Below are 11,630 nucleotides of genomic sequence, written 5' to 3'. Positions count from 1 at the left end.
GAAACCAACTTCAAGCGGTCCGACATTACACTAGTTGATTCTCACAATTAGCACATTAAGTTAATTTGTATTTGATCCAAACCACACACACATTATATATATAACATATTATTTTGTCTAGAATCGAATGAAAGAAGAGTGATGTATGACGAGGCTGAATGATTATTTGGTTAATCCAAACTAGGACCAAACGCAGCGGGTGTTGTGGTGGTGGGAAAACACCCCAAAACGCCTGGGTACGACGCCACCTGAGCGTTTTGGGCTTCTCTTTGGCATTGAGCGTTTAATCAACTCCAAGCGGTCCGACGTTACACTAGTTGATTCTCACAATTATATTCAAAGTTTTGTTTTTTCTTTTTAAAATCACTCATAGTTTCTTTAAAATAAATAGTAAAGAAGTGTAAAATTAAGTGAATCATGTGAAACATTTGGAAAGTCAAGTACTGCCACCATATGAAAAATATTTGGCCCCATGACCGTCAATTCGTCATTGACAATATGCACATATGCGGTATGGAAATACGCATATGTAACAATAAACGGACATGCGTACATGTAAGGCCTATGTACATGTAGACGGAAAACTTTATGTACAACATTGTTTTTGTGCATGTAGGATTTATGGACATGCACATGTCAACAGAAATTTATATCTACAACATTGTTTTATAAAAACATTAACATGTAGTGTATCAGTGTATGTCTCATTGTCTTGACAATTTGCACAACATTCCATACACATGTAAAAACAAAATTATACATATATACAATCCGTTTTCGCTCACACGTGGTGACATGCACACTTGCATGTAAAAGTTAGCCTATTTACAGTTTACATAACAGAAGCAATGTGACAAAGATCACAAACTTTTATAAATCTAATCCTTTGGAATGACAAAACCCATAACAACACTAAAAACCTAGAGTTCACGAATGTGGTTGATCCGACTCATGTCCCATCCGACTAAACCGGTTAATTTATATTCGAAATGATATGTTTCTTACTACTTTCTTTTATCCAACATGAAGGTTTTTCTAGCTAAGACTTCAAGGAAAGACATAATCTTTGGCATAAGTCCATATTTTTATGGTACCGTAATATTATGAGTTTTTGATCTTTTCAGAAAAACCACCAACTTTATATGTAAATAATTATTAAGATACGTACAAATTTAAACTCTAAATAAAACTTACGATTCAGACAAATACATCAAAAAGTGATGTGGGTGTGACATGTATGATAGCCTCATGAGAATATTTTTGTTTGATTTCATAATTAAAGAATAATTAATTTAAAAATGAAAATTTTCCAAAATTGTCATTTTTAACACCCGTTTTCCAACTCTACTCATCCTTTTCAACTAATACCCAAAATAGTTATCCAGATTTGTTGGATCCGACGGAATACGCAAGGGATCCGACGAAGCACAACCACCTCTAAAATTTCGTCACGTATCAACTTATTAATGGATTCTATGGAATACGCAAAGGATCCGGCAGAATACGCAATGGTGCACGAGGATCTGGTGATTAAAGAATTTGCCAACGGAACTACCGGAGCGTGTAGTTGTTACTAACTTACTAGCCTTTTGCTAATTTCTTTATGTTATATTCTTATTGTTTTCTTTAAACTTTTAATTTTGTATTCGAGACCCTTCTGTTCACTTTCGATTCATGTCACTCAAAATTGTACCATGAGTGCAATAAAAATATCTTTGTTCTTGATTTTGATTGATATATAAATATCCATCAAACCAACTGGTTGCATCATTTCATCACAACACTTTTGATAAAAATGAGTTTAAAAGTTAATTTAAAGGTTCATTAGTATTTTATTTACTTTTTTTTAATCATTTTTTTATAGTTTATCTGATTTTATAAATTTGAAACACTAATAAATTTTTTAATAAATTTATAATATGTCTATTTTAATTTACTTCAAAATTGACACATATTTTAAACAAAATATTGCAAAAATTAAGTTCTTTTATTAATTTGGCTTAAATACGTATACATACATCGGTAATTACAGTCGCTGGAAAACTCTTCCATCACTAGATCCGCTGCCAATGCGTATTCCGTCATATCCCTTTCGTATTCTGCTGGATCCATTGACACGTTGCATAATTTTAAAGGTGGTTGTGTTTTGTTGGCTCCCTTGCATATTCTATCAGATTGGACGGATCAAGATAACTATTTTGGGCATTAGTTTAAAGGGATGGCTAAAGTTGGGAAATTGGTGGTCAAAATGACATGCATTTTATGAATATAAGTCCCCGTAAATGGTTAAAAAAATCATTAGTTGAAACTAGTAAAAATTATATACAGGTTTTATTATCTTCCATTAATATATATATATAAAAAGAAAAGAATATAAATCCATAAATATCTACAACTCTACACACTTTTTCAGGAAACTAATTCCACTACAACCTCATCCACCATCACGAGTTCACGAACCAAACACAACCATTTCGACATCACGCCACGTGTATTTGTCTCGACACACTCTAACTCAGCCGCCACCATGCCCACTTTCGTAATTTCACCTAAAACCTTCTGGCCGACTTGGCTCGGTACCTGACTCAACATCCAACTCAGTGCCCACCCGTACACAACTGGGCCCCACACCAGAACCCGGCGACACCGCCGGCGACTTCCTACTCATATTTATTATCCTCGACAGTAACCTTCCTCCCGGTGACCTAAACCCCTGACTCGGTGACGTCATGTGCAACTCAGTCTCACCCGCCGTCAACTCGGTCCGGTTGGGTACTTCTATTCTGACGTCAACCCGTTTCATCCTATTATCACCACTCGATCCGACGTCATCATGCTTCATCTTATTATTATTAATATTACTATTATTATTATTATCTTGAAACGACGTCGTATCCTGCGTTTCCACAGCTTCCACTGGCGTACGACAAAGGGGGCAAGTGGAGTTACTAGAAAACCACATGTCAATACACCCGGTGTGAAACCCATGCTTGCATTTCGGTAAAACCCGACCCGTTTCCCCAGGTTCAAACTCCGACAAACATACAGCACATTCCGGCATGTCCACGTCGGATTCGGAGTACACGAACACCGGAAGTGACTTTAGCACGGTGGCATCAAGGCCACCGGTGTTATTATTATTATTATCGACGTAGAATATGATACGGGTTGACCGGCTACGGCGGCGGTTACGACGGTTGCGAAACTGGAGGCGAAGGAGGTACCAACGTGCGTAGAGGTGGAGGATGACGAGGAAGAATACAATGACGACAGAGGCCAGCATGATTCTGCCGGAAAGAGCGTAGTTTTTTGAGGAATCTTGGTTGGGCCATGGGTTGTGGTTGTTGTTGATGGGAGAATCTGAAGACATTGGGTGGTTTGAGAATGAGGTGATGGAGGTTTGGTTGTTAGTGTTAAAGGTACTATAATATGAAGTGGGTTAGTATGGGTTTGAATAAATTTATTTATTTAAAAATGGAATGAGAAGAGACAGTATAAGGAGGAAGACGAGGGAAATAGGAAGCTTCGAGGTTGGTTCCTTGGAGACTTGAAGTTGGTGTTGGGTTTCAGACAGTGGCTTTCGTTGATTATTGACATTTGCCTGGAAGATGCCAACCTTTGACGCGGGAACAACTAATGACTAACTTGCCCTTCCTGGTGGGGTCCTTTGTTGTGAGATGACTTAGCCATTTAGGTGGGGATGACAACGGGCGGGGTTCGGGTCGGGTATTGGTAATCCCATACCCGTATTCGTTTGTAAAACCGTGTCTCATACCCGGCCCATTACCTGTCGAGTATTTGTCGGGTAACTACCCGTCGGGTATCGGGCATACCCGCGAGTATCGGGTATATCCGTTGGGACTTTCAAATACATTTTTTAATCATTATAATTATTTTATACCATTTATTCATACAACAATTCTTACAAATTTAAATATAATGCACTACATATATAAAAGAATGACAATAAATAAATAATATCATTATAATTTTTATACAATCTTCTATATATATGCTTCACAACCTATGAAATACAAAGAATTTTTCGGGTATATAATTCGGGTATAAGGTTCGGGTAAATGGGTATTTGTATTCGGGTAATCGGGCCGGGTATCATCTAATCCCATACCCGTCCCGTACCCGCGAAAATTTTTAAATCCTAATCCCATACCCCGCCCAAACCCATCGGGCCTCGGGTATACCCGTCCCATTTATTTCGGGTTTCGGGTGTACCCGTCGGGCTCGGGCTTTTTTTCCATCCCTACATTTAGGTACCTTTGCACTTACGTTAAAACCTTTTCCCACACAAGGACGCAACATCTGTGTCGTCTTAAACATGTTAATGTTCGGTTTGACTTATTTTACATACGAGTTATGTTAGTCAACCCGAATACCATTTATTCTCATCATGCTGAGAATTGTCGTCTCTAATTTTGAAAGATGGAAGAAGAGAGGATCGGGAGGAAGTTAGGACCTAGTTTAGTTGATAATCTTTTTTGGAAACCCATCAATAGGAACAGAATTCATCATAATAAAAGAGATGGTGTTTCAGCTCGACTTGTAATTGGTTAGCATACAATGTAAAAGCATTTGAAAGGGTTTCTCAACTGTAAAGATTGTAAAATTCCGTAATTGAATCTGTGAGTATTATTTGAGTGCTTGTGTAATTTGTAGTATTGAAAAAGAATCATTCAAAAATGTTACGAATTAAGTTATAATTGAACATTTCTAGAATATGAAATCACCTAGACAATTATAATACGTATTTTGTTTGTTACATTTAATGAAGTTTTTTTTTCTATTTTTGTGTAGTTCATTTTTATTGGTTATTTTTGACCCACATAATTAAATTTATGAACCCGTCACTCTATCACATTATACCCGGTCATTAGTCAACTACATGTATAAGTGTTTATTTTGGGTTTGACTTTACTAAATGTGATTAGCTTTACCATCTACTTAATTTTTTTTTGTTTGCTTTTGTAACCATATGTTAAATTTTTGCAAACGTTTGATAATGATAATTAGTTGAATCAAAGATACTATAACTTTTAGAAAGTAGTATTAGTAAAATAATTCTAAGGAATAATGTACTTGGGTCTATTGGTTCCTTTTATTATATTTTTGTCAACTTGATAGCCTATTCTGGTTCATTAAAAGATGCCTTGTCTATTCAAACATCTATTTTATTGTTTTAACACCCTGATCCATCTATAGCTCATACTACTTGTAGGTGGCAGTTTTTTGTCAATATCCGTTGACCAGTTAATACGAGAAGGTCGATACGAGTGGAGGCATATACGAGTTGTATAAGTTATACGAGATAATTTGAATTATGTATAGTTTTGCCAAACCGATATTTTTTTATTTAATTTTTTATGAAACCATAATGAAAAATAATATGTTTTTGTTTTTTACTTTTTTTTATTTTTGCGTTTTTTTATAATTTTTATTATTTTTATGATAAAGAGTTTCTTTTGTTTTATATTTTTTTGAAATATATATATATATATATATATATATATATGTATGTGTGTGTGTGTGAAAAGCAATATGTATATTTGATTTTTAAACTTAATTACACAATCACTAGATTCATTTAATGGCAAATGAGAATAACTTATGACTAAAAGGTTGTGGGTTCTAGTCTCAGTTGAAACATTTTAACTCTATTTTTATTTAAAAAGTTTTTTATACAAATCAAATCATAATCAAATAAGCTCATTCAAAAAGTAAATTGTTTAACCCAACAAAAACACCCTTTTACTTAAGGCTCAAATTTTTTTCGCCTTTGGCCAAATTATTTTTTTTTAACAATTCTTGGAGACGGTCTTGGGTGTATAAAGATCTAAGACGACTCGTATAGGTTATACTATTCGTCTAGAGGGTGTATGGGCAATATACGAGTAGTATAGGCTATACTACTCGTATAAATATCAGCATCGTCTCATATAAGTCATACGACTCGTTTAAGATGGTTAAACACATTTTCCCAAAAGCTGGTGAATGTCAGAGTACGGAAGTCTATACGACTCGTATAAGCTATACGATCCATATGAAGGGTGTCTGAATTTTAAAGGTGGGTGTCTTATTAGCAAGATCCTAAAAGATTTAGGCTAGAAGTGTCAATAGGTTAAAGGCTAAGTGTCAAACTTAACAATGTGTCTGATATGTTAGTTATTGACCATCGGTCTCGAGTTGTATTAAAGTTAGGGTTCTGTTTGAGTCCAATCAGTTCAGAAACTATTTTCGTTCTATAGCGTTTTCTTTCGTTCTTGATTCATTGTAATCATAATTCAGTTGAGAATAAAAAACATAATTCAGTTTTGTTGATTGTTGTTCAAATATGTTTCTTTGAGGTCCAATCAGAAGGGGCTAATTGATTGAGTTTCCGCTATAATCGTTAACACAATTTTATCACCCTTCCATCCGAAGAGCAAAACGTGGTGATCTGGTCCACCCATGTAGGACGAAACATACATTTGGGAAAATCCTCTGGCTTAACCTGAAACAGATTGCTTCAAGCGAGACTCGAACCACAACCTTCCATATAAGAATCATGGATCTACCGCTAGATCAATTGGCCATGATGTTTCGTAACTAGTTAACTACTATGATAAACAAGTAATATTCATATTATTAGATCACTAGCTTTTGAACCCGTGTATTACACGGGATTTGTCAAATAATAAAAATAAAAAGATCCATTATTTGAAAGAAATGAACAAAATTAAAGGTAAAAATAAAATACATAGTTCAAACAATAAGAAGTCTAGAATCTCAAATTTACAAGATCGATTTTTTATATAAAATATTTGCGTAAATTGTTTTGACCAATTACCCGTGGATAACTATGATGAATGAGAAGAAAGATTAGAAAATTAGAATAAAAATTATAACCCATTTCTCAAAATTGTTTTGTCTCATGACCTATGGATTGTTAGAATAAATAAGATGAGAAATTAGATAATTAGAAATGAAATTACAACCATCTGCCAAAATTATCTTGACCCAATTACCATGGATTGTTAGGTAGAATTAAATGAGATATTAGAGAATTAGAAAGGAAATTATAACCCATTTGTCAATATGGTTTTGCTCCATAACCCATGGATAAGTCAAATGAATGAGAAAAGAGATTAGACCAAGAATGAATGTGGGATTGCCACATCATCTTCATTATTTTCTTTTATTAGTATAGTTAGATTTATGTATCTTCGTTTTATAATAAGATGTATAAAACCAAAACAATAATAACTAATTTTTGAATATTTAGTAAATGTTGGGACCACCGGAAAGTCACACTCATGTGTGTGTATGGTGATGGTACTGTGGAGTATAGGATGGGCCGCAGGGGTAATAGTGATTTAAAAGTTAGTCAACGTCTCAACGACTTACTGACTTAGCAGGTCTAAATTGTTTACTATGTTTACTTTTCACGTCACACACGTTATGAAGGAATTTTTTATGTAGCTTCCTTATCTTCTTCCGATCTAAAAGAGTGTTCTAGATCTAAAAAAGACACAATAGTGGGCGAAAAGACACAATGGTGCGTGAAAAAACACAATGACGTAATTTTTGTTTTAAATTTTATATAACAAAAATCATACTCATATTAAAGATAAAAAAACGCTTGTTATTATGATAAATTTTTTTTAAAAAAATATCATACGAAAAAGTTATAGACGTTCTAAAATGATAGGGGTATTAACATGTGTTCTGCAAGTGGAGAGAGAAAATGTGTACAATTACCTCCATTGGTCAAGTTATTCTACAAAAGGTAACAAAAATGAGAATTGTGAGAAACCATAAATAATTGACATGTGTCAAGTGTGGACCAAAAGAATAAGAGTATAGAGGTAATTGTATAAATTTTCTCTCTCCACATGCAAGACACATGTTAATACCCCTGACGGGTGGTCCACGGGACAACCCTTAAGTGGTTTAAGTCCGTTAATATTCATGTGTTTAATTGATTTATCTTGTTGAATTGGATAACTACGTTTACTCGTGTAATGGCAGGTATGAAATGCTATATGATGGAATTACGAGAACGTAGGCGAAAACGGTGAAGAAAACGGACTTGAAACGAAGAAGTTATGACGAAAACAAGAAGTTGGTGGTGAAGACCGCCGTAGCTTACGGTAGGTACCGTAAGCTACAGTGGGGTTGAAGATTTTCAGCTGCCGTAAGGCAGTTTGTACCTACCGTTGGCTTTTTGGAAGCCACCGTAAGCTACGGTGGCCACCATAGCTTACGGTGGACGCGTTGCTGCAATTCGTAACTGCCGTTTTTCATGTATTTTTGGACGGCCTTTCACATTTTTATCATTACTTTTCATCTAAGAACGACCCGAGGGCGATTTGGAGAGATTCTTGACCAATTGTGAGTGTGGTAATCATTAAACACTTGTTTTCAATTCGTATGACAATCATATCGAAGGGATGACAACCCGAATCATGCTCGGCTAAACTCCTTCGTGTTTTCCCTCGGATTGTAAGGTTTACTATGTTTGTTTGGTTGATTGTTTAGACAATTTCTGAGATAATATTTGATCTTATTGATTTAGTTATTATGGTGTTTGTGTATTGATTGATAGATTATTAGTTTATCGATTTTGTGTTCTAAACCGTCAGTTCTTGGTTCTTTAAGTAATCGAGATTAATCGGGAGGGATTTAAGGTTGGATAAACTAATTGGTTTTTGAGTGATTACCTTGCGTTATATAATCCAAGTACTTGATCTTCAATTATCGCAATCGTTTACATAAACACAAACTCAGTTTAAACATCAACTGTAACATTCATGGAAACCTGAAACCGAGGGAAGGCATATTTTCGTATATTGATTAAAACTCGTTTATTGCTTTAGTTCTTTTTGTTTTTCAAATAAAACAACCGAATCATTGAATTTACTTTTTGCACTTAGTATAATATAGTTTAATTATAAAACTACTTAGTAATACATTTTCCACAAACTCCCTGTGTTCGATATCCGCTTACCGCTATCTAATTTGTTGTATTCGGTTTATTTTTGAGTGAGTCTTCGACCTCATGTCAAATTTTGGCGCCGTTATCGGGGAGTAGTGCGCAACGTGTGTTAGTTAGTAGTTTTTGTTTGTTATTTTCGGGTTTACGCTGGTTGTGTTAGTGTGCAGGTACCTACGGGTGTATGCATATTAGAGGCTCTAACAGGTCATCACCGCTAGTAATTGATCCCGAAATTGACATAACACTTAGAAGAAACCGAGTCTTACTTCGAGAGAACAAGCTTCTTGGTTCTTCAACTGCATCAAACAGCAATATGGATTCACCAGTTTCCACTTCGGGTCAACTAGCCCCGACTACACCTCCACCAAGTCCACCTCTACCAATCACTACTAATATATCTACAACATCAAGTGAATTCCAACCACCACCCACAACCGAACCCATAGCTGCCCAAGTCACCTATGCAACATCATCTACATTGCCACCTATTACCAACCTTTTTCCTCACTTTGGTGCATCGTCATCATCTCAACAATATCAACCACCAACCTTTCAACCATCACAATCAAATTACCAATATCAACCCCACCCTTTCATGCAACATTCAAGATCACAAGGTGATGGATACGGATATGGGTTTGACAGTGAATTTGATGGGTATGAAGTGGAAGGTAACTACATGGGAGGTGATGGAGGAAAAATGGTAAATCCGGGAACTTTTGGTTATGGTCAATGGCAACAACCGCCGGTTATTCAAGAGTTTAATCGACACCAACAACCGCCGGTTATTCAACAACAAGCTCCACCAGTTCAACAAGCTCAACAACAACCACCGGTTGTTGTTAATCAACAAGTTCAACAGTCACCAATTGTTCAACAACCACAAGGGCAACCTCAAGATCAACAATACCAACCGCAAATGCCTCAACCACAGTTTGCGCCGCCAAGGCCCGTTTATAGGCAAATGGGTCAACCAAGAGTACCAATGGGTGTACCAAGAAGGCATGCAAGAGAGATGGTAAGGGGGATTGAAGCCCATTTCCGACCCATAATCACTAATAATCTGTCTCCGGTAGTTATCCCTCACAATCAACAAGGGAGGACATTTGAAGTGCGAACCAATGCACTCCAAAGTCTACCAAAGTATAAAGGGTTAGCAACGGAGGAACCGTATTTTCATTTGGAGGCATTTGACTCTATGTGCAACACAATTGGGGGTCAAGGTTTTTCGGCGGATGAGGTGAAATTGGTTCTTTTTCAATTTTCGTTGGAAGATAAAGCAAAGAGATGGTTTTACACATTATCTTCCGCATCCATTTATACTTGGGCCGAGGTGCGTTTTTAAGAATGGGCTATTCTGGTCCATTGGGGGATACTCAGAGACGCAAGGGGTTTCTGTTAGATCAATGGCGCTTTCTCATGCACGTGATGATCGTGTGCATGTCGGGCAGAAAGGCTGGTACGGATGGAATGGGTGCGACGATGCAGTCGGCGATGACAGCACTGACTTACAACAAGCGTTATAGCTTTAGTCAGATGGTGTTCTATGAGATAGACCGTCAAAGACGAGCGGTGGCGCGTGAGAGATTCTTGATGTATCCAAGATTCCTTCAAATGATCTTGAATCACGTGGCTCCCACGTTACCTCAGCGCCGTCCGATTCGATATGTGGAGAGTGTCAGCAAGAGGATCTTCGCCCAATGTAGATCGTCAAGTGCCAGAAGTAAATCAGAGCTCCGTCCTCGACATAGTCCGTTATTTGGGTACTTGATCAACCCGGAGTATGTTGCAACTCGTGGGGACGAGTTTCAGGATCCGGCACCGCAACAGGCTGGAGCACCTCAACCACCACCTGAGGTACAGCAATCTCCACCTGCTGCTCCTGTTGTGGCACCGGAGGAACACGTCGACCTTGAAGCTGCTTTCGGCGGTCAAGGATTTTTCGATATGGAACGTATTGATCCAGAGGAAGAGGTACAAGTCTCTAGTGTGGATGTGTTAATGGCAGCTACGACTGTGGCTGATACGGAGAGAACCGATTCTGACTCCTCAAATGATGATGTGACTGAAGCAAGACAGATTCTGATTACTCAAGAAAGAATTCACAGAAAGAGAAAGAGAGACACAGATGATAGTGAATCAGATTTTGAGGAGGATTTACAACGGTTGGTTCGTCGAGCAAGAAGGGCAAGAACGGGTGAAGGATCGGGAGCTGGTGAGAGCTCGAGGGTGGTTCGTTTTTCTCCACCCGCACTGTCTGGTATGACTATGGTCCCTACATCATTGACAGTTACAGGGCTGATCACCTCGGGTGTTCCCGTGTTGACTCCCTCATCCTCCTTTGGCATACCACCCACTACATTTCAACTCCCGGCTCCAGAGATTGTGTCCTTGCCCCCTCCAAATCTTACTCCATCTGAGGTCGTTGCAAGGTTTGTTGAGTCGACGGTTGTTGCCACTGCAGGGTTGTCTGTTACGATACCACCTGCGGTTACGTTTCCATCTGTTTCTGATGTGCCGGTTACCTTGGGAATCCCTCCTCCGTACGCTCAAGACATTTCACATATGAGGTTTGATTTCGATGCAACCCTATCCGACTCGGAAAGAATAGCAGCTCTTGAAAGGGTCGTGGCAGAACAGT

General features: G+C 37.5%; 1 pseudogene; it reads right to left on the bottom strand.

The window, feature by feature from the left end:
* Window positions 1–2,283: 2,283 nt before the first annotated feature.
* LOC143621391 (RING-H2 finger protein ATL2 pseudogene) lies at window positions 2,284–3,436 on the bottom strand (annotated as a pseudogene).
* Between the last annotated feature and the right edge of the window lie 8,194 nt (window positions 3,437–11,630).

Source organism: Bidens hawaiensis, unplaced genomic scaffold (assembly GCF_021521415.1).
Source record: "Bidens hawaiensis isolate Kalapana, Puna unplaced genomic scaffold, B.hawaiensis_p1.1 tig00002839_1, whole genome shotgun sequence".
In the NCBI taxonomy this organism is placed as follows: domain Eukaryota; kingdom Viridiplantae; phylum Streptophyta; class Magnoliopsida; order Asterales; family Asteraceae; genus Bidens; species Bidens hawaiensis.
The sequence above is the reverse complement of the archived record's forward strand: the minus strand, read 5'-3'. Positions and strand labels throughout refer to the sequence as shown.